The 18,936-nt window shown below is 47.6% G+C and overlaps 1 pseudogene; it reads right to left on the bottom strand.

The window, feature by feature from the left end:
• LOC116974733 overlaps positions 1 to 17,800 on the bottom strand; it is a 39,314-nt pseudogene extending 21,514 nt beyond the window's left edge.
• Between the last annotated feature and the right edge of the window lie 1,136 nt (positions 17,801 to 18,936).

The following is an 18,936-nucleotide window of genomic DNA, read 5'->3' as shown; positions in this document are numbered from 1 at the left end:
TGAACATTGCACAATCGTCAGCAAACCTCCCCACTTTGGCTTCTGTATCTTTGATGTATAATCCCCATCACTGGTTGTCACACACGTATCCTACACCCACTAGGGCCATTTTTTACATTTAACCAAGCCAATTAACCTACAAACCAGTACGTCTTTGGAATGTGGGAGGAAACCAGAGATCTCGGAGAAAACCCACGCTGGTCACAGGGAGAACGTACAAACTCCGTACAGAGAGCGCCCGCAGTCGGGATCGTGCCAGGGTCTCCAGCGTTGCATTTTGCTGTAAGGCAGCAACTTTACCGCTGCACCACCATCACTTTGTGATGGTAGAAAGTGACTAAGGAAGCAGCAGGAAATGATGGGGCTCAGGACTCTGCTTTATAAAACAACTGCTGGAATTGACAAAAGTATGGAACTGTGAAAATCCACACCTTCAGATTCAGGGACCGTTTCTTCCCAGCTGTTATCAGGCATCTGAATCATCCTACCACAACGAGAGAGTGGTCCTGAACTACTTTCCCATACTATCTTTGATCAGATTTTACTGGCTTTTCCTTGCACTAAACGTTATTCCCTTATCGTGCATCTGTACACTGTAAATGGCTCGATTGTAATCATGTTTTGTCTTTCAGCTGACTGGTTTAACTTGCAACAACTGCTTTTCACTGTCTCTCCAGAGGTCTGACAATAAACTAATCTGAACTAAACTGAACTGATCTCAATGACCACAACAACCCTTCTCCATGTAAGATAGACACAAAATGCTGGAGTAACTCAGCGGGACAGGCAGCATCTCTGGAGACAAGGATCTCTCAAGAGATGCTGCCTGTCCCGCTGAGTTACTCCAGCATTTTGTGTCCATCTTCGATTTAAACCTGCTACACGGGTGGTTTTAAACTGAATAAGGGGGGAGGGGTGTCGAATGGGATAGTGGAGGATGGAGTTAAAGGGAAAGGGTTTCTTAAATGTGTAAGCGTAGAGACAGAGGGGTGTAAAATGAGGGTAGAAGCAATAGGTAGCAAGGTGAAAAGTAAAAGTGGCAGGCCGGAACATCCAGGGCAAAAATCAAAAAGGGCCACTTTTCAACAAAATTGTATAAGGGGTAAGAGTGTTGTAAAAACAAGCCTGAAGGCTTTGTGTCTCAATGCAAGGAGCATTCGTAATAAGGTGGATGAGTTGAATGTGCAGATAGCTATTAATGACTATGATATAGTTGGGATCACGGAGACATGGCTCCAGGGTGACCAAGGCTGGGAGCTGAACATCCAGGGATATTCAATATTCAGGAGGGATAGAGAGAAAGGAAAAGGAGGTGGGGTAGCGTTGCTGATTAGAGAGGAGATTAACGCAATGGAAAGGAAGGACATTAGTTTGCAGGATGTGGAATCGGTATGGGTAGAGCTGCGAAACACTAAGGGGCAGAAAACGCTGGTGGGTGTTGTGTACAGGCCACCTAACAGTAGTAGTGAAGTTGGAGATGGTATCAAACAGGAAATTAGAAATGCGTGCGACAAAGGCAAAACCGTTATAATGGGTGACTTCAATCTACATATAGATTGGGTGAATCAAATTGGCAGGGGTGCTGAGGAAGAGGATTTTTTGGAATGTATGCGGGATAGTTATCTAAATCAACATGTAGAGGAACCAACGAGAGAGCAGGCTATTTTAGACTGGGTATTGAGTAATGAGGAAGGGTTAGTTAGCAGTCTTGTTGTACGTGCCCCCTTGGGCAAGAGTGACCATAATATGGTTGAGTTCTTCATTAGGATGGAGAGTGACATTGTTAATTCAGAAACAATGGTTCTGAACTTAAAGAAAGGTAACTTTGAGGGTATGAGACGTGAATTGGCCAAGATTGACTGGCAATTAATTCTAAAAGGGTTGACGGTGGATATGCAATGGAAGACATTTAAAGACTGCATGGATGAACTACAAAAATTGTTCATCCCAGTTTGGCAAAAGAATAAATCAGGGAAGGTAGTGCATCCGTGGATAACAAGGGAAATCAGGGATAATATCAAAGCGAAGGATGATGCGTACAAATTAGCCAGAAAAAGCAGCATACCGGAGGACTGGGAGAAATTCAGAGACCAGCAGAGGAGGACAAAGGGCTTAATTAGGAAAGGAAAAATAGATTATGAAAGAAAACTGGCAGGGAACATAAAAACTGACTGCAAAAGTTTTATAGATATGTGAAAAGAAAGAGATTAGTTCAAACAAATGTAGGTCCCTTGCAGTCAGAAACAGGTGAGTTGATCATGGGGAACAAGGATATGGCGGACCAATTGAATAACTACTTTGGTTCCGTCTTCACTAAGGAAGACATAAATAATCTGCCGGAAATAGCAGGGGACCGCGGGTCAAAGGAGTTGGAGGAATTGAGTGAAATCCAGGTTAGCCGGGAAGTGGTGTTGGGTAAATTGAATGGATTAAAGGCCGATAAATCCCCAGGGCCAGATAGGCTGCATCCCAGAGTACTTAAGGAAGTAGCTCCAGAAATAGTGGATGCATTAGTAATAATCTTTCAAAACTCTTTAGATTCTGGAGTAGTTCCTGAGGATTGGCGGGTAGCAAACGTAACCCCACTTTTTAAGAAGGGAGGGAGAGAGAAAACGGGGAATTACAGACCAGTTAGTCTAACATCGGTAGTGGGGAAACTGCTAGAGTCAGTTATTAAAGATGGGATAGCAGCACATTTGGAAAGTGGTGAAATCATTGGACAAAGTCAGCATGGATTTACAAAAGGTAAATCATGTCTGACGAATCTTATAGAATTTTTCGAGGATGTAACTAGTAGCGTGGATAGGGGAGAACCAGTGGATGTGGTGTATCTGGACTTCCAGAAGGCTTTCGACAAGGTCCCACATAAGAGATTAGTTTACAAACTTAAAGCACACGGCATTGGGGGTTCAGTATTGATGTGGATAGAGAACTGGCTGGCAAACAGGAAGCAAAGAGTAGGAGTAAACGGGTCCTTTTCACAATGGCAGGCAGTGACTAGTGGGGTACCGCAAGGCTCAGTGCTGGGACCCCAGCTATTTACAATATATATTAATGATCTGGATGAGGGAATTGAAGGCAATATCTCCAAGTTTGCGGATGACACTAAGCTGGGGGGCAGTGTTAGCTGTGAGGAGGATGCTAGGAGACTGCAAGGTGACTTGGATAGGCTGGGTGAGTGGGCAAATGTTTGGCAGATGCAGTATAATGTGGATAAATGTGAGGTTATCCATTTTGGTGGCAAAAACAGGAAAGCAGACTATTATCTAAATGGTGGCCGACTAGGAAAAGGGGAGATGCAGCGAGACCTGGGTGTCATGGTACACCAGTCATTGAAAGTGGGCATGCAGGTGCAGCAGGCAGTGAAGAAAGCGAATGGTATGTTAGCTTTCATAGCAAAAGGATTTGAGTACAGGAGCAGGGAGGTTCTACTGCAGTTGTACAGGGTCTTGGTGAGACCACACCTGGAGTATTGCGTACAGATTTGGTCTCCAAATCTGAGGAAGGACATTATTGCCATAGAGGGAGTGCAGAGAAGGTTCACCAGACTGATTCCTGGGATGTCAGGACTGTCTTATGAAGAAAGACTGGATAGACTTGGTTTATACTCTCTAGAATTTAGGAGATTGAGAGGGGATCTTATAGAAACTTACAAAATTCTTAAGGGGTTGGACAGGCTAGATGCAGGAAGATTGCTCCCGATGTTGGGGAAGTCCAGGACAAGGGGTCACAGCTTAAGGATAAGGGGGAAATCCTTTAAAACTGAGATGAGAAGAACTTTTTTCACACAGAGAGTGGTGAATCTCTGGAACTCCCTGCCACAGAGGGTAGTCGAGGCCAGTTCATTGGCTATATTTAAGAGGGAGTTAGATGTGGCCCTTGTGGCTAAGGGGATCAGAGGGTATGGAGAGAAGGCAGGTACGGGATACTGAGTTGGATGATCAGCCATGATCATATTGAATGGCGGTGCAGGCTCGAAGGGCCGAATGGCCTACTCCTGCACCTAATTTCTATGTTTCTATGTTTCTATCTGCAGTTCTTTCCTTCTCCTCTGTGTAAGGTTTGATTCCAGCCATTGGAGGGTTTTCCCTTTGATTCCCGTTGACTCCAGTTTTGCCAAGTTGTCTTGATGCCACGGTTCATCACAAAAAGCAGGACAAGTCTAACCCAGCAACTTCCGCCCTATACATCTACACTCAGCCATCGGCAAATGAAGTGAAGCTGCTGTCAAATGTGTAGTCAAGTGTCAGTTAGTGTCAAGGGTGGACACTCTCATCTCTCTTCCAGAATTCCGCTCTTCCGTGCATACATGTACTAAAGCTGTGATGGTCGTGACCCAAGCTGGGAATCAGTGGTCATTGGTGGCCAAATGCCTCTGGATTAGATTTTTGACGACAGCTTCCATTAATTTGCTGGTGGTTGGGAGAGGCAATGTTTGGGTGGATTGGACTTGCCCTGCTTTATGTGTACAGGGCGTATCTGGGCAATTTTCCATATCGTTGGCTGGATTGCAGTGTTGCAATGATACTGGAGTAGCTTGCCCAGAGGCGTCGATAGTTCTGGAGTTTAGGTATTCAGTTTCACATTCAAGATGTGGTCCGGTTCTATGTCTCCCGCTGTGTCCAGCACTCTCAACCATTTCTCGATATTACATGGACGGGATGAAACAGACTGGAGACTTGGCCTCTTAATAGCGAGGACCTCAGAAACAAACTGAGATCAAGCATCTATTTGATGTTTCTGGCTGAAAATGGTTCTGAATTCTTCAGCCTTTTTCTCACTTTAGACTTTGGAGCTACAGCAAAGAAACAGGCCCCACCGCACCACCGAGTCCTTGCCGACCAGCAATCACCCCCGTACACTAACACTATCCTACACACTAGGATTTGCCATCTTTAAAGGTCAAATAACCTTTTCCTTAATTTCTTGGCCAATTTCATGTGCATCCGAATGGCCTACTCCTGCACCTAGTGTCTATTGTCCATTGTCTATTGTCTATTGTCCACACCACCAACATCAAGCATGGAGGTGTTCCCAGAATCTCACCTGCAGTTGTCTTTCACATGGGAACAGGCCCTTCGGCCCACCGAGTCTGCGTCGACCAGTGATCACCCAGACTCTAGTTCTATCCTCCACACTAGGGACAATTCACAGAAACCAATTAACCTACAAACCTGCACATCTTTGGGACGTGGGATGTAACCCGGAGCACCCAGAGGAAACCCAGATGGTCACAGGGAGAACACACAAATTCCGTACAGACAGCACACGCAGTCAGGATTGAACTCAGCTCCCTGGCGCTGTAAGGCAGCAACTCTACCACTGCGCCACTGTGCCGTTCATTAAATTTACATTTTGTGCACTAGTAACGATGAGAGGCCGAGATAGAGTGGATGTGGAGAGGATGTTTCCAATAATGGAACAGCCTAAGGTCAGGAGGCAGAGCCTCAGAATAAAAGGATGTACCTTCATAATGGAAATGGGGAAGAATTTCTTTAGCCAGAGGGTGGCGAATCTGTGGAATTCATTGCTACAGACAGCAGTGGAGGCCAAGCCATTGGGTATTTTTAAACCGGAGATTGATAGGTTCTTGATAAGTAAGGGTATCAAAGGGTAGGGGGAGAAGGCAGGAGAATGGGGTGGAAAGGGAAAAAATAGATCAGCCATAATTGAATGGCGGAGCAGACTCAATGGGCTGAATGGCCTAATTCTGCTCCTATGTCTAATGAAATTAAGAACACGACAGAGGAAAGTTATGAGATAAACTGGAACAGCGGCAAGATTAAATAACACAAGCTGGGTTGATGCAAGATCTCAAAGTTCCAGAGTAGGTAAAATTGCAGAGTAATTATCCAAAAGCTGCAAGCAATGTTGATGGCCTCTGAAATGAGAATGCCAGGAGTGGTGATGATCTGAATTTTCTAAAGGCAGTAATGTGCGAGGAGATGGGGCGTCACGGTGGCACAGCGCTAGAGTTGCTGCTTTACAGCGCTCTCAGAGCCAGAGACCCGAGATTGATCCAAATGGGATCACTGGAATCCACCCAATGATGTGGAAAATTGCCCAGAGACGTGCAGTTATCTCTAAACTAAGCTAAACTTAACTCAGATGGTTAAGTCAATAAGGTTCTCGATGACAGAGTGGTAAAGCAGGATCTGGGCATACCTTCCATGTTTCCGCCCATGATGTACAAACTCTTCAGCTTTGAAGGAGTGTATCTTGGCAGCCAGGGCCACGTTGGTCAGCTGAGTATAGAAGTTGGGATGTAATGTTAAAATTGTACAAGGCATTGGTGAGGCCAATTCTGGAGTATGGTGTACAATTTTGGTCGCCTAATTATAGGAAGGATGTCAACAAAATAGAGAGAGTACAGAGGAGATTTACTAGAATGTTGCCTGGGTTTCAGCAACTAAGTTACAGAGAAAGGTTGAACAAGTTAGGGCTTTATTCTTTGGAGCGCAGAAGGTTAAGGGGGGACTTGATAGAGGTTTTTTAAATGATGAGAGGGATAGACAGAGTTGACGTGGAAAAGCTTTTCCCACTGAGAGTAGGGAAGATTCAAACAAGGGGACATGACTTGAGAATTAAGGGACTGAAGTTTAGGGGTAACATGAGGGGGAACTTCTTTACTCAGAGAGTGGTAGCTGTGTGGAATGAGCTTCCAGTGAAGGTGGTGGAGGCAGGTTCGTTTTTATCATTTAAAAATAAATTGGATAGTTATATGGATGGGAAAGGAATGGAGGGTTATGGTCTGAGCGCAGGTATATGGGACTAGGGGAGATTATGTGTTCGGCACGGACTAGAAGGGTCGAGATGGCCTGTTTCCGTGCTGTAATTGTTATATGGTTATATGGTTATATGGGTCCAACAGCAACAAGAGTGACCTGTCAGAAGAAGGAAGGGACACAGTATTATATCAGTGAAACATTCATTGTTTTGTATATTTTGATCATTGAAGATTCAATTCAGCATTGGAATTAAAATTCAGCATTGGGATTTAAAAAATTGCAACTAAATTTGTAGACATTTCAAATTTATTGCATACTTTTTGCAAACTTCACTGTTATTTTGACATAATTTATTCGACCCTGCTACAGCCAAAGAGCCGTCGTTAGAGCCAATGCAAATTCCAAAACAGTAGTTTACGTAAAAAGAATCCTGCTGAAAGCATTTTTAATATCTTCACAATAACACAGAATTTCTTAGAATCAGCGTAACTACGGTTTAGGAGTGTTCTCACTGAACTTTGGCTGTAATTACATCCAGGGGGCGCTGCATGATGGCTGCCTCTGCCCACAGTCTGTTTGTTTTTCTGTCTTTTTTTATTTTTGGTTTGTTTGGGGTATGTTTTGGAGGATTATTTTCGGTATTTTGTGTGGGGGAGGGGGGTTGGGTAAGGGGGGAATTGTTTTTCAGTCATTTCCTGGCAAGGATGCGACTATTTTCCGAGTCGCACCCTCGCTCCCCTCCTCGCGGCCTACCAACTGGATTGGCGCGGTCCTTCCTGCCGGGGACCGGACCAGAGCTTCAGCAGTGGGGGCGTAGCGCTGGATACATCGCGGAGCGGGCGATGCCGACATCGTCGGGAGCTCGCAGGTCACAGGCTGGTGCCTGTTTTCCGGAGCTCCCGCGGCAACAGCTGCGTCCGCTGGACTGGAGGGCGGCAGCTTCGACCACCCCGAGCCGCGGTGCTTGTACCATCGCCCGGTGGGGTAACAACATATCGCCTCAGCGCAGAGGAAGAATGAGGAGGGAAGAGACAGTAACTTTAAGACTTTTGCCTCCATCACAGTGAGGAGATGCCTTGTGAACTCACTGTGGTGGATGTTAATTTGTGTTTATTGTGTGTGTTTTGTTGTTTATTATTATATGTATGGCTGCAGGCAATGACATTTCGTTCAGACCGAAAGATCTGATTGACAAATAAAGGATCTAATCTAATCTAATCTAATCTAATCTCACCTGGGATCGCCGTTTGAAGCTCCGGAGTGTTGGGCCTGCGTCAGAGCTGCCCGTTGTCCGACGTCGATGTTCCGACATCGGAGTTCCATCGTTCCCGGCGAGAGGGCCTGAATATCGGGCAGCCCATAGCGGCGACTGCAGGGGGCTCGGGAGGCCCAATGCAGACCACGGGGGAACATTGGGGAATATCAACGAGGAGGTTGACTGAACTTTGGTGCCTTCCCTAACAGTGGGAAACTTTGGTACCACTGTGGGGATGTTTGTGTTATGGATTATTGTGTTCTGTGCTTTTATTTTTTTTATTCGTAAGGCTGTATGGGAAAAATCATTTCGTTGTCTAAGTACTTGTACTATGGACAATGACAATAAAGTAGAATCGAATCAAATCAAATTGGTTTGAAAAGGCTTCAAGCAAAAATATTCCTCTAACGCAAAAATATTCCTTTAACGCTTTCGAAAGCTCAACAAAACCTTCCATCTCTCAAACACACTTGCTCAGAGTAAGTCACAAATTTCCCTCAACAGGGCAGCATCATGATGGTGCAGAGGTAGAATTACTACCTTACAGCGCCAGAGACCCGAGTTCGATCCTGACCACAGGTGCTCGTCTGTACAGAGTTTGCACCTTCTCCCCGTGACCTGTGTGGGTTTTCTCCACGATCTCCGGTTTCCTCCCACAAGCAAAGATGTACAGGATTGTAAATTAATTGGCTTGATATAATTGTAAAATTGTCCCTAGTGTGTGTGCAGGGGCAGCGTTAATATTCGGGGATTGCTGGTCGGCACGGATTCTGTGGGCCTGTTTCCGCGCTGTATCTCTAAACAAAACCAAACTAAATAACGGGTATAAATAAGTCTTGCGTTCCCAAATGTCGGCACATCTCACCTGCCCAGGGTGCTCATTAACTATCCGTGCCATGGCATTCACTGCATGTTCGGACTTTAAATGTTCCACACCCGGAGCATCGGGATCGGGAACATCGCCCAGGCCGTCCTTCCCATGGTAAGCGGAGTCATGATGGAGCACACCCAGGAGAGAGGTGCCTGCTCCACGGTAGACAGGGATCTGGAACATGGACAAATGATCAGAAATATCACGTGTGCATCGGGTACGTTGCTCACCAACAATCATGAAAGGCCAAGAAAGATGATATAATTTGGCATAAAGGACCCTCATAGGTTCATGAGTCATAGGAACAGAAGTACGCCATTCGGCCCATCGAGTCTACTCTGGCCTTCAATCGTGGCTGAAATACCTTTCCCTCTCTACCCCATTCTGCTGCCTTCTCCCCATAACCATTGACGCCCATGAGGCTACGTCACCAGTGAGCAGCCCAGAGCACAGGTGGGCAACAAAACTGAAGCACTTCCCTGATTCAGTATTATTGCCATGTTCTAATCTATTGTAGCGGCACCTAGTGGTGGCTTGAGGCATCATGAACCCTCACTATTGGCTGGCACGGGCACGTGATCGCGGGAGTATTTTTGCGGGTTTTGTATAGCATTCATTCAAGCTCCACTTTGTTAGAAGGAGCTTCGTATTTTTGGCAGATCTAAAACACGGTTGAGTAAATCACTTTGTTATCGTTTAAAATAAAGATTCTAACTTTACTCAACCGACTCGACACGCCAAAGTGGTGACCCCGTCAGTCCGGTCGTTGATTCGAACTTTGATCGTGCAAGCCGCCGCTAACCCCGACGTCCAGCTTCCCCAGCAAAACGCCATGGGCCTGAAACTGCCCGTTTTCTGGGTGGAGCAGCCTAGTGTGGTTTACCCACATTGAGGCCCAATTTCACCTCCCAAATATCGTCGCGGACGCCACCCGATATTTCTACGTGGTCTGGCCACCCAGTTCCTGCCCTACCTGCAGGATCCTCCAGCAATCGGCAAGTACGATGGCCTCAAGGCGCTGCTGCTCCATACTTTTGGGCTCAGCCGCCGAGATCGCGCCGCCCGCCTGCTCCATATGGACGGCCTCAGTGTTGGGAAGCCGTCCGCGCTCATAGGTTCATGAGTCATAGGAACAGAAGTACGCCATTCGGCCCATCGAGTCTACTCTGGCCTTCAATCGTAGCTGATCTACCTTTTCCTCTCTGATGGATGGCCACCGGCTTTGCCTGCTGTTCGAGCAGGCCTTCCTGGAGCAGATGCCCGAAGACTTCCGCCTGTTCCTCGCTGGGTCAGACTTCGCCGATCCTCTGCAGCTCGCCGAATGGGCCGACGAACTGTGGCTCGCCAAGCAGCAGGAAGGTGGATCTAGTACACGGCTAGCAGCAGATTCCCATCCACCCTGCTAGCCATCATCACCCCATTTGCCCTTTTCGAGTGGTTGCGCATGCCGTTTGGATTAAAGAATGCTGTGCAGGCTTTCCAACGGCTCATGGACATGGTGGATCAGGGGTTATCTTCATGTACATGGATGACATTCTGGTCGCCAGCCGCTCCCAACAGGCGGGCACTGTTCCAGCGGCTCCAAGACCACGGGCTGGTAATCAACCCCGCCAAGTGGCAGTTCGGCCTGCGCTCCATTTCCTTCCTGAGGCATCATGTCGCCTCGCAGGGCCCGGCTCCACTGCCCACTAAGGTGGAGGCCATTCGGCAGTTCCCTCGGCCACTCACCGTCAAAGGGCGGCAGGTGTTTGTCGGCATGGTGAACTTTTACCATCGCTTCGTGCTGCCAGGATCATGCTCCCTCTGTTTCAGCGCCTCGCAGGTAAACCACGGGACCTTGTGTGGACTGATTGAGACCGTGGCTGCGTTCGATGGTGCGAAGGAGGCGATGGCCAAAGCCACCATGCTGGTGAACCACGGGCCATTGCCTCGACTGCCCTCACAGTGAACGCCTCTGATACAGCTGTTGGAGGGAGGGGTGCTAGAACAGCTCATCGATGGCCGCGGTCGTTTTATAGCCGTCATCTGCGGCCCCCGGTGCGCAGTTACAGCGCCTTCGACCGGGAGCTCCTCGCCCTTTACCTGGCCGTACGGCATTTTCGGTATTTCCTGGAGGGCAGGCCTTTCACGGCCTTCACGGACCACAAGCCCCTGATGTTCGCCTTGGCCAAGGTGTCCGACCCCTGGTCTGCCCGGCAGCAGCGGCACCTGGCGTTCGTGTCCAAATTCACCACGGACGTTCAGCATGTGGCCGGCAAGCTCAACATGGTTGCCGATGCTCTGTCTCACCCTGCTCTCCCGGCTATGGCGGCCATGGACCCCGGCGTGGATTATGCGGGGCTCGCCGAAGCACAACGCGCGGGTGGTGAGATGGACAGTTACAGGACGGCCGCCTCTGGGTTGCGGTTGGCCGATGTCCCTTTCGGTTCAGCAGGAGTGTCGGTCCTTTGTGATGGGTCCACCGGGAGACCACGCCCTATTGTCCCCGTGGGTTGGCGGCGCTGGGTTTTCGACGGCATCCATGGCCTGGCCCACCCTTCCATCCGGGAGACTTCTGCGCTGGTGGTGGACAAATTCGTCTGGCAGGGCCTCCGTAAGCAGGTCGCGGCTTGGGCCAGAGCCTGCATCCCCTGCCAGACGTCGAAGGTCCAGCGTCATGTGCGGGCACCGGTGCAAGATTTTGTGGTTCCCTCTGGTCGTTTCCGGCACAGCCACGTAGATTTGGTGGGTCCACTGCCGCCATCTCACGTTGCCACACATTACTCACCGTCGTGGATCGTTTTACGAGGTGGCCTGAGGCAATTCCGCTGACCAACACCTCCACTGCGTCTTGTTCTCGGGCTCTCGTGGCCCATTGCATTGCTCGTTTTGGGGTGCCTGCGGACATTTCCATCGACTAGGGTGCCCAGTTCACTTCTGCTTTGTGGGCGGCTCTGGCGCAGCTGTACGGGCCGCAGTTGCACCAGACCACCGCCTATCACCCTCAGGCCAACGGGTTAGTGGAACGTTTCCACCGGCATCTGAAATCGCCGCTGAAGGCGCGGCTCACTGGTCCGGACTGGGTTGACCAGTTGCCTTGGGTGTTGTTGGGCATCCGTACGGCCCCAAAAGCGGACCTGGACACGTAGTCCACTGAGCTGGTGTAAGGCTCCCCGCTGCGGAGCTCGCCTCGGCCGTTCTGGCGAGTCTCCGGGAGAAAGTGACTGGCCTGGCTCCTGTTAGCACCTCGCGGCATGGAACAGCTCCAGTGTATGTGCCACCGGAACTTAAGAACTGCCCAGTTTGTATTCCTCAGCAGGGACGTGCATCGGTCACCGCTGCAGCGGATTTATGATGGTCCTTTCCGGGTGTTGCGCCCCGGTGTCGCGACTTTCCTGTTGGATATCCGGGCAAGGAAAAGATCGTCTGGGTCGCACGCATCAAGCCCGCCCACCTTGATGTCAATAGCCCGGTGGTGGTGGCTCAACCCGCAGTCCCACTCGTATTGCCCGTCCCGTCCCTTGTTTCCACTTGGCCTTATCCGGCCTCTCGCTTGGTTCCGTACCTCGGGTTCTGGGGGGGGGGTCCTGTAGCGGCACCTAGTGGTGGCTTGGCGTATCACGAACCCTTGCTATTGGCTGGCGTGGTCACGTGATTGCAGGAGTGTTTTCGCGGGTTTTTGTATAGCATTCATTCAAGCTGCACCCTGTTAGAAGGAGCTTCGTATTTTTGGCTGATCTAAAACGCGGTTGAATAAATCGCTTTGTTATCGTTTAAAATAAAGAATCTTAATTTACTCAATCACCTCGACTCGCCAAACTATAATATGGTAAAATATGATCTGATTTATCAGGGTACTGAGGGAGACGTTAGTAAGATTCCAGTCTCCTGATCACAATTCACCCACACTCTTCTTGAATGAGCACATCAACAAAGTCAGGAACTAAGCCTTTGTTTGGGAAGAACCCACCTCCCACTGCTCACTCTGTGACTTTACCACCTCATCAGGTGGGTAAGGATTAATACATCCTTGTGCAAATTAATTGAATTAAGCATATCAATGGGCATAACAAGTCGATATATAGATTGCAGGACTATACTTTATTTATTATCATCGCACTTGAGATGAGGAAAAACTTCTTCACCCAGAGAGTTGCGAATATGTGCAATTCTCTGCCACAGAAGGCAGTGGAGGCTAATTCACTGGATGTTTTCAAGAGAGATTTAGCTCTTAGTGCTAAAGGAATCAAGGGATATGGGGAAAAAGGGAACTGATTTTAGATGATCAGCCATGGTCATGTTGAATGGTGGTGCTAGCTCGAACGGCCGAATGGCCTACTCCTGCACCTAATTTTCTATATTTCTATGTCGATATGTCTTTAGTACATTATATGTCCACCACAGTCCTTCATCACGTCTTTGACATGATTCGTGGAATCAGCCAGATTATGATAGCTTCCGAGTTTATTTTCATCTCAACACCACAACCGAACTATGGGGCACAAAGTGCAGGAGTAACTCAGCGGGTCAGGCAGCATCCCTGGAGAACATGGATCGGTGATGATTTGGGTCGAGACAGATCGTACAGATCCAATTGAACCCTTCAGATCAATTATGGCCTTGATGAGCTTCAATCAAGTGGTACAGACCTTTCCTCTCAGTCTTTCCTTGCTAATTGAGCACAAATTCTCAATCGGATTCAGACCAGATGAGTTACCAAGGCAATCCATGACACGTATCCCTCATGCTGGAAATATTTGGTCACCATCTTTGGCGTGTGGCATGGTGCAAGGTCTTGCTGGAATATCCCAGATCCATCAGGAAAAGTCGGCAATCTCTGGCTGCAGTTCTCGATATATTGTGGCAATCTCATCGTTCTGCCAACTGGTTGCAGCAGGCCAACACCATAGTACCTGAAACAATCCTAGAACATCATCTTTTTAGGATTTCTGACAAACTGGTTGATGTGGCATTTTATCATCAACTCTCCAAATAATCTCCGAACATGTTGGCTAATTTGGCCTCTCTCCACTCCTCACATGTCCAATCTTTATATTTTAAGGCCCACAGGTGTTGTTTCTTCTCCATCGCAGCAGTTAGAAGTTTTATTTTCACATGTTAAGTTGTAGCCATCTTTGTTTACCATTTCATCCCATACTTTCCACACGTCTTCATTTGCAATATTTCTAGCCCATCCTCATCCAGGTGTGTTCTTGTATTTCATTTTCACACCTGACCCAATTGTTCTTGCCCCATACTATTCCAGTCAGCTCCCCCTTGTTTATCCAACCTCATCTTCTTGAATTATTCCCAATTCCTTCATGAATTAGCATGCCATAGAGGGAGTGCAGAGAAGGTTCACCAGACTGATTCCTGGGATGTCAGGACTGCCTTATGAAGAAAGACTGGATAGACTTGGTTTATACTCTCTAGAATTTAGGAGATTGAGAGGGGATCTTATAGAAACTTACAAAATTCTTAAGGGGTTGGACATAAGAAAAAATAGCAAAATCAGCCTATGACAATTAATTTTGCACAAGGAATTAAGTCTGTACAACTGCTACTCTCTGTCATGTAGACATGAGATAATGAAACCAAGAAGAAATTGCTGGGGAAAAAATCATGATCTTTACATGATAATAAAGAAAATCACGTAACAGAATTACAATAACTACATCCTGTATGATGTATCAATATCTACAATATCAATAACCATTTTCTTTGTGTAGTGTACAAATTTAATAAGACCGAAAGCTGAAAGAGGCATCCGGATATTTGTTACAAAGATCAGAGGCGCAGCATGGTGGCGTAGTGGTATAGTTGCTGCCTTACATAGGGGTTCAATCCTGACTACGGGTGTTGTCTGTACAGAGTTTGTACGCTCTCCCTGTAACCGCATGATTTTTCTCCCAGTGCTCTGGTTTCCTTCCACACTCCAAAGACCTACAGGTTTGTATGTTGATTGGTTTTGGTAAAATTGTAAATTGTCCCTAGTGTGTGTTGGGTAGTGCGAGTGTACAGGGTGATCACTGGTTGGCACGGAGTCGGTGGGTCGAAGCGCCCGTTTCCAGGCTGCATCTCTACAATCTAAGCTACCCTTGCAAAGATGAACCTCATTATAATTGTAAACAGGAGACTAAAATATATTTTGCAGAGTCATTTTAAGAGGTTTATTTTCTCCAATGGACAGAGTTGTTGCTGAATAGTCCCCGGCCTGCTCCTCGTCACTACCTACCTCCATCCTGTTACACAGTTTCAGCACACGCAGCACGTTCTTGCACACGTTGTCGATGCCCGTTACCGTGAGTGCAGGTTATTGCCAGGATGTGCACGTTGGGAGCTGCCAGAGCCATCATCAGTGCCTGGGCATCATCCACCCCAACATCCACATCCAAGATCAGCAGCTTCTTGCTCTGGTGGCAACCTAAAGGGCAATGAGTTCGGAAATGTTCAACAATGACAATGAATGTTCAACAACACAATGTTCAACTTTAACTGATTGTCTCAGGGTTAAATCTGCATTCCTTAGATCAGTTCATATTTCAACCAAACCCAAACTATCGAGTTATAGTCCACGCTGACCATCAATCACCCGCTTCTACTAAAGATAAACACAAAGTGCTGGAATAACTCAACGAGTCAGGCAGCATCTCTGGAGGAAAAGGATAGGTGATGTTTCGGGTTGGGATCCTTCCTTCTTCTGACACTAAATGTCACCTATCCTTTTCCTCCAGAGATGCTGTGTGACCTGCTGTGTTACTCCAGCACTTTGTGTCTATCTTTGGAATAAACCAGCATCTGCAGTTCTTTGTTTCTGACTGTTTCTACGAGTTCTTTTATCCCACTTACATCGGTAGTAAGGAAGGCAAATTTAATATCAAGAGGACTGGAATACAAAAACAGTGATGTAATACTGAGGATCTACAAGGCGCTGGTCAGGCCGCATCTGGAGTACTGTGAGCAAATTTGGGCCTCATAATCTAAGGAATGATGTGCTGGCTCTGGAGAGGGTCCAGAGGACATTTACCTGAATGACTCCAGGAATGATGCGCGTTTGACAGCACTGGGCTGGAATTTAGACGGTTGAGCGGGGACCTTATTGAAACTTACAGAATAATGAAAGGCATTGATAGAGTGGATGTGGAAAGGATGTTTCCACTGGTGGGAGAGTCTAGCACCTGCCGCTCTTTTAGAAAGGAGTTGAGGAGGAACTTCTTTAGAGGATAGTTAATCTGTGGAACTCATTGGCACAGGGCTGTGGAGGCCAAGTCAGTCAATATTTATAAGGCAGAGGTAGACAAATTTTTGATCAGAATGGGTGTCATGGGTTATGGGTAGAAGGCAGGAAAATGGGATTAGGAGGCATAGATCAGCAATGATTGAATGACGGAGTAGACTCGATGGGCCGAATGGTCTAATTCTACTCCTATGACTTGTGAACGTCATTAAACTAGAAAGACTGGAGAGAAGGTTGCCAGGTCTCGAGGGCCGGAGCTAAAGGGAGAGATTGGACAGGCTAGGTCATTACTTCTTTGAGCACAGGAGGATAAGGGATGATCTAAAAGAGGCATATAAAATCATGAGGGAAATGTATAGGGTGAACCAGGGTAGGGGAACCAGGGTAGTCTTTTACCCAGGGTAGGGGAATCAAGAAACTAGGCCGTATGTTTCAGGTGAGAAGGGAAAGATTTAATAGGAACCTGAGGGGCATATTTTTCACTCGGAGGGTGAAGGACATATGGAATGAGCTGCCAGATGAAGTATTCAATCCAGGTACAATAACAACATTGAAAATAAACTTAGACATGTACATGGACCGGAACGGTTTAGAGGGATATGGGCCAAAATGTGCGCAAATGGGGAAACAAGGAACTAGAGATACTAGTTTACATAAAAGATACAAAGTGCTGGAGTAACTCAGTGGGTCAGGCAGCATCTCTGGGGAACGTGGTGTCCATGTTCTGCAGAGATGCTGCCTGACCCGTTGAGTCACTCCAGCACTTTGTGTCCATTTTCTGGGGGCAAATGGGCATCTTGGTCAGCATGGACAAGCTGAGCTAAAGGGCTTGCTTCCATGCTGTGTGATTCTATGTACTCAGTTTCCTGCACCACTTACATTAGTAGTAACACTCGACAGGTGAAAATTACCCACACCATCTCTTTTCTCCATTTAAACAGTGGAATTGATAGTAGGCTTTAGGAGAGCTCCCCCTTCCCTCACCATCAACAACACCACAGTTACATCTGTGGAGTCTTTTAAGTTCCTGGGAACCATCATCTCCAAGGACCTGAAATGGGGGGCCACCATCGACTCCACAGTCAAAAAGGCACAACAGAGGATGTACTTCCTGCGGCAGCTGAGGAAGCACAATCTGCCACAGGCAATGATGGTCCAATTCTATACGGCCATCATAGAGTCTGTCCTCACCTTCTCCATCATGGTCTGGTTTGGCTCAGCCACCAAGCACGACATCCGGAGGCTGCAGCAAATTGTTTGATCAGCTGAGAAGGTTGTTGGCTGCAACCTTCCCCCCCATCGACGGACTGTACACTGCAAGGGCCAGGAAGCGAGCGGGTAAGATCATCTCTGACCCCTTTCACCCTGGCCACAAACTCTTTGAAGCACTTCCCTCTGGAAGGCGACTCCGGACTGTCAAAGCTGCCACAGACAGACATAAAAACACCTTTTTTCCCCACGAGCAGTAGCTCTACTCAATAACTAAAAGTCTGTAGCCTCCTTTTGCTCCGGTATTTTATTTCATTCACATGTTTAAACTATAATATTTTAATGTTTTGTTTTATTCTTAATGGTTTACTGTATGTCGTGTTGTTACTTGCAGGCAGAGCACCAAGGCAAATTCCTTGTATTTGTACATACTTGGCCAATAAACTTCAACTTATTCAACCTAAACTTATTCACTTATTATTCAAATGTTACTCACCTGTTTCTGTCTTAGCTTGCTGCATTATGGCTTCTGAGGTCTATAACTTGGTCACGTTCTCAGTTTCAGCTCTATGGCCAGGAGGAGAAAAAGCCTTTTCCGATTGTCTGCGTCTACGAGTGACTGGCGAGGAAATGGCAGAGACCAGGGATTAGTCAGCAATGGTGAATCGTGGCCAGTGATGGCTGCAAAATAAACCAATATGCCTTGATGGTTCAATAAAAATCAAAGAAAATGTTGTGGATTAAAATCCACTTAAAGGGCCTGTCCCACGAGCATGCGACCTGCATGCGGCAAGCGCGACCAAATCGGAAGCGGGGGCCGCGCGGAGGTCGAGTGATCCCCGTACAGGGCCGGTCCCACCAGCATGCGCCTGCATGCGGCGAGCGAGTGACGTGAAGTTCGAGCGAAGTACGCGGGATGTTCGGGCGTGACATACGCTGTCAAGACGGTGCGTACGGCGTCGAGACGCTGCGGACGCCCGTCGAGGCGGTGCGTACGGCGTCGAGGCGGCTGCGGGCCGGCAGGCCGTTGCCGCGCGGAATTTTTAAACACGGTCAGTTTTTCGGAGCACCGCGCGATATCCAGACCAACTCCGCACAACTCCATACAGCTCCGGCGATCGAAATGGGACCGGCCCCGCGAGGCTGTACGGCTCAAGCGACCACGTTAGATCGCGCTTGCCACATGGAGTCGCATGCTCGTGGGACAGGCCCATTACTCTAAATTAACAAAATGTTTTCTTCAATGCAAGTAAAACTTTAATCATTAGATAGAACATAGAAATGTTCAGCACAATAACAGGTCCTCTGGGTCACCTTGTTCGTGCCAAACATGATGCCAAGGTAAACTAACCTCATCTGCCTGCATGTGATCCACACCCTTACATTCCCAGCATATCCGTGTGCCTATGTAAAAACCTCTCAAACACCACTGTACCTTCCTCCACCACCTCCCCTGGCACCACATTCCAGGCACCCGCCCCTCGTAGAGTAAAAAAGCTTGACCTGCATATCTCGTTAAAATTTTCTCCTCTCTCCTTAAAGCTATGCCCTCTAGTCTTTGACATTTCAACCCTGGGAAAAAGGTTCTGACTGTCTACCTTATCTGTAGCACATAATTGTATCTATTTTTAGCAGGTCTCCCCTCAACCTCCAGCTT

The sequence above is a fragment of the Amblyraja radiata genome, chromosome 6 (assembly GCF_010909765.2).
Source record: "Amblyraja radiata isolate CabotCenter1 chromosome 6, sAmbRad1.1.pri, whole genome shotgun sequence".
Taxonomy (NCBI): domain Eukaryota; kingdom Metazoa; phylum Chordata; class Chondrichthyes; order Rajiformes; family Rajidae; genus Amblyraja; species Amblyraja radiata.
This window is presented reverse-complemented; position numbering and strand designations above follow the sequence as displayed.